Source organism: Miscanthus floridulus, chromosome 13, assembly GCF_019320115.1.
Source record: "Miscanthus floridulus cultivar M001 chromosome 13, ASM1932011v1, whole genome shotgun sequence".
Taxonomy (NCBI): Eukaryota; Viridiplantae; Streptophyta; class Magnoliopsida; order Poales; family Poaceae; genus Miscanthus; species Miscanthus floridulus.
The window spans coordinates 68,596,637-68,601,930 of record NC_089592.1 but is presented as its reverse complement, the minus strand read 5'-3'; positions in this window follow the sequence as shown (position 1 = coordinate 68,601,930).

Below are 5,294 nucleotides of genomic sequence, written 5' to 3'. Positions count from 1 at the left end.
CTCTATGTCAAAAAGTTGGACAATTATACTAGTAGCTGCTGGCCTGGTCGATGGAAATTGGAGAAGAACAATGTGCACAAGCAAGAGTCCATACAGCACAAAAATCAAGGAGAAATAAATCACCCTCCAAAGACACCTCGTTTGTCTTACTGTTGTCCCCTTTTGTCCATTTAGACAGTCCCCTAAGTGCATGCTTCTATGTTCCAAATTCTACCATGCAATCCAAATTTGTTTCAGGTTATGGATTTCAATCGCCTTCTCGAAGGCTGGCCCTGCTGACCGTCCGGATTCTCCTCTTCTTCCTCGCGATTTAGACTTTTTCAAGTTTTCCTTGCCATGTTTGGCTAATTGCTGAGCTGCACCAGGACGATTAGTTCTCAGGGTTGCAAGCAAACTGATCACAGGCAACATCCAGGTCTGCTCCACTCACGCAATTTTCTCCAGGGTCCAAATCGAACCAACTCTGAGTTACTTCAATTCAAGTTCCCATTGCATCCCATTCTCAGGAACTATGGGGCACGCTCCTTGTCCTCTTCTTCTCGAGAGTTGTCCCCTTTAGCAGCTAAATGATACAAGTTTTTTTTTTTAAAGTTTTCAGGTTCTGATCACGCTACATGAAAAAGATATGTATTTATATCTAAGATGTAGTTGCATGGAGTGGCGAAGGGCCTTTGCTTGTTCACCAACCAGCCGATCGACCAATTATTTATTAATCTTGCTGGCTCATGTGAAAGAAGAAAAAAAATCTCATGCAGTTATTAGCTCTAGTCGTCATCAAAGAGTTCCAGAAAGTACTAAAAAAACTTTCGTACTCCTTAATTCCATTATGTTCTCTTGACAGTGGAATGAAAATGTGAAGGACCAGAAATGGCGACCAGAGGGGGGATGAATGGGAGCCGTAAAAATTCTTTCGAAATATTTAGGCGACTATCCCAACTTCACCGCCAAACGCACAAACAAAACACCGTGATGTCTACGACCCAAACAATGGGTAGATGTTCTCCGTGATGTCCACGACCCAAACAATGGGTAGATGTTCCCTAGGAACGCAGCGGGACACCACGAAGCAGAGCACAGCTAGGGAATGCTCACGGCTGCGTCTGCCTGAAATCGGCTGCTGCTGTTGAACGAAAGCAAATTATCTCACAACCGTGAAAACCAAATCAAATAGCAAGTAGTATTTTAATACTCCAATGATTAGTCAATAAATGCTTTGGTATTCTCACGGATGGAAGATGCAAACTTCTGATCAATCAAAATCCATCGCTCATATCAAAAGCATTGCTGCACTTGCTGGACAAACGCAAACTGCGAGTTGCTCTGCTGAGCAAATTGCTTCTGCTGCTACTGAAACCCACCCGCTAGTGCCACCACACAACAAGCAGCGAAGCTGCAAGGCACGAATGAAACAGAGGCACCGGCGGGGTCTGCACCGCGCCGAAGCAAAGCAGAAAAAGTAACGCACTGATCGAAGAACCTGGGTAGCCTGGGCACGGGCGAGCGTCCACACGACGCTGGGAGCGCACGGCTCCTGTTGCGCTTGGCCAAATTGCCGCTTGGGCGAGCTGTGCACAGGATGGGATCGAGTGGCACCTGGGTACGCACGGTGTTGGTGCTCCCGTGCTGCTGGGCTGCAGTTGCCGCAAGGATCACGAGCAAGGAAGGCCTCGCAGACAGCGCTACACCTTTAGCGCTTCTGCTGGATTCCACAAGAGCACACCCCTCGACCAGTGACGAACAGAGAAAAGCTGAGAGCACGAACAGAGATAAGGGGATGCCCAAGGAAAATCGAGAAGAACTCGACCAAATCAAAACGAATGGTTCCCAAACTTTGCACAGGTGAAATTGAACCAGCTACGAACAAATCCCCAAAGAATCATCGCTTGAGATCCAAACCAAACTCCGGGAATATCAGATCGCGGCCATGAACGTAAATGAAGAAAAATAGCACAACATGAACACGAAAAATCACAGTCAAAATAGATGAATCCCAGAGGGCACGAGGAGGATTCGGGCCTCCATTCCCAAACTAAAACCAAGCAAAAACCACCCACGAATTTCTCAGCTCCTGGACCTCTCTCAAGAGCAAGAAACCCTAAGTCTAAAAGGAGAAAAAGAAAATGAAAGAGAGGTGAGGGAGATGGGGCTCCCTCATCCTATTTAACAGGGCTATTACACATTCCCAGTTTTGCCCCTGGATACAAATGAGTTGAACCGCTAAGCCCAAGGGCGTTGTTGTCCAACCCGGTGTAATCTTGATCCGACGACCACCGCGCCTTCTCACCGGTAGCTTCACTTCGACGCGAACTCCCCGATGCCAGCCACGTGCCGTCCGTCCCTCCTCAGAACCTCTGCCCGGGTTTTGAGGCCCAAACCCGTAAACCGTCCATCCGATGGTTTTGAGACCCAAACCATCAAACTGTCTGCGGGTAGCGTACTCCATACGCGTCCCCCGCCATCCGACGCGTGTCACCGCCATCCTCGACCGGCCGGCCTGCCAAGTCCTCCTGAGCCTCACTCGACTCGCGCGTCCGCCGTCTTGACCCGGTCAACACCGTCACTCCATGTCTTCTTGCACTTGTCGATGTCCCAAGTGTCAGCCACCGCGGCTAGTCACCCGGCCTCTGGGTCCCTCGGTCCAAGCCTCACGTCCGTCCTTCACCGCTCCCGGTCTGTCGGCACGGCACGTCCTCCTTGACCTTCACCTCGTCGTCGACCACCGCATCCGAGCTCCACACCTGCACAACACAAGCCAAAAGACATGTCGCACACATAGCTTTCGCCATGGTAGGGTTAGTCACCACTCAACCCACTTCGTGGATCACATTGACAATCACTCATCACAAAACGAACACACAAGGGTACTTGTCAACCTTGTGTTCGCAATCTCCCCCTTGATGAGTGCATTGTCAACACCAATACACGAACAGCTTGAGCAAAAGAAAAAGAAGAAGAAGAAGAGAAAACAAAGAACTCACCCAAATGACCAAAAGCCAAAGAAAAGCCAAGAACCGGAGTCATTTGAAAATGAGCAAAACTTGGTCCCCAAAGACATGAGCAACGGCTCGACGCAACCAAGTAAAACAAAGCTAGCCCTCAAGAAGAGGCAACGGGCTCAACACCACTAGCAAAGCTCGAAAAGCCGAAAAACTGCTAGACCCTCCAGAAGAGGCAAAGGCTCAACACATCTAGCAAAACACCTCAAATGCAACTCCCCCTGAACGAGTGCAATCTCTCTCAAATGAATGCATATCTCTCAACTTTAGGTGGAATTGGAAGTTTCTTCCCCTATTCTGAATATTTCTCCCCTTGTGTCCCCTTGTGACATTGTGAGTGTGGAAACTTCTCCCCCTTGTTGACACATGCACTTATCAAGCTAGAGCCCAAGGATTGCAACTCCCCCTCAAAACAAGCTATGAATGCAGAAATGCACGAATGCAGAAGCTTCAAGATTATAGCAAGCAGATTGAAAGGATGCTCTAGTGGATGCTGTCATGTATATATAGCAACACATACAAGTGCTAGCAAATGCTCAAGGTGACCAAATGAGACGAAATATGGCATTTAAGCAAGTTTGATCAAGTTTGAGCAATTTTAAAAGAGGGTTCACCACCAAAGGAGCACATAGCAAAAATAGACAGGAGATCGACCTTGTGCTACACATGTATGCAAAGTGAACTACCCCAAACAAAGTTCACACATCATGTCATGAGACAAACTTGTGGTTTGATCAAATTTGAGACACCAATTGAAATTTATCGGAGTTATGCAGCTTATTACCAAAGTTTGTCAGACAAGTGTGTGCGGGAGGTTATCTGTGCCATCAAAACCTGACTTAGCGACCATGTCAAGCCTATGCCAAAGGCAATCAGAAGCTTAAGACAATGATCTCGGTATCCATTACAGAGCTCAAGTTCACCAATAAGTGCAGTTTGGAGCTGTCTCGATACTCTGACATAGGATAGTACAGACCCATCCCGATCTTTTCAAATCACTTAGTTTGATTTTCAAGTTTTAGCACAAATTCAAGTTTCTCAAGCAAGTGTGTAACTCAAGGTATGAGCCGTAGCAACTAAGCATATATATGAAGCAAGAAAAAGATCTCGACACATTCTACACATGCTAGTGCCACAAGTAGTGGTGAACACATTTCATGTTTCAACAAGTTTTAATCAAGTTCACAGTTTGGAAAACAAGCTTAGCTCATAACATGCATCAATTGATCAAAAGGAGCCTAAGCCAAAAGCACATCATGTATATCCATAACATCCCCAACAAGAGCATAGTGTCAATCTAGCTACTATAAGGATGAAGCTCAGGATGCAATATGATACATGATGATATGATATGCAAGTAATGATATAAAAACAAGGCTAAACTACAAAGAAAAGCAAAACTAGAATACAACAACCAAAGTTTCCCCTCCTCTAAAAAGGGAAACAAACTCCAAGCTCCCCTCGCAAGCGAGCAAACTGGGCTTGGTCAAGTGGTTTGGTGAAGATATCTGCGAGCTGGTTTTGGGTATCAATGTGGTGCAGGATCGATATCACCTTTCTCATAGTGGTCACGCAAGAAGTGAAAGCGAACTTCTATGTGCTTTGTCTTTGAGTGAAGGACTGGGTTTTTGGCTACACTTATGGCACTGGTGCTGTCACAAAACAAAGACACTCGCCTAAACTCTAACCCAAAGTCTCTCAGAGTAGCTATCATCCAAAGCAACTGGGAACAACAAGCAGCAGCAGCAACATACTCAGCTTCTGTGGTGGATTGGGCGACGCTAGACTGCTTGCGAGAAGACCAAGACACAAGAGAAGATCCAAGAAACTGACAAGTCCCCGAAGTGGACTTCCTCTCAACACGACAACCTAGCATAATCCTGCATCAGAATACCCGCAAAGAGAAAGAGAGGAGGAGGCTGAAAACCAAAGACCAAACTCGGATGTGAAACGGAAGGTACCTGAGGATCCGCTTGATGGCTTGACGATGAGACGTGCGTGGCGAAGACTGAAAGCACGCGCACAAGCAGCACTGCGAAACTGGATGTCCGGTCTCGTCGCCGTTAGGTACAGCAAGGACCCGATCATGCTTCGGTATTCCTTCTGGTCCACGGCTTCTCCCTCCTTGTCCTCATCTAGGGCCGTCGTGGTTGACATGGGTGTCAAAAGAGGCTTGGCCTCACCCATATCAAATTTCTTGAGCATGTCCTTAGTGTACTTGCCTTGGTGCACGAACGTCCCCTCACGAGTTTGCTTGATTTGTAGCCCAAGGAAGAAAGTCAATTCGCCCATCATGCT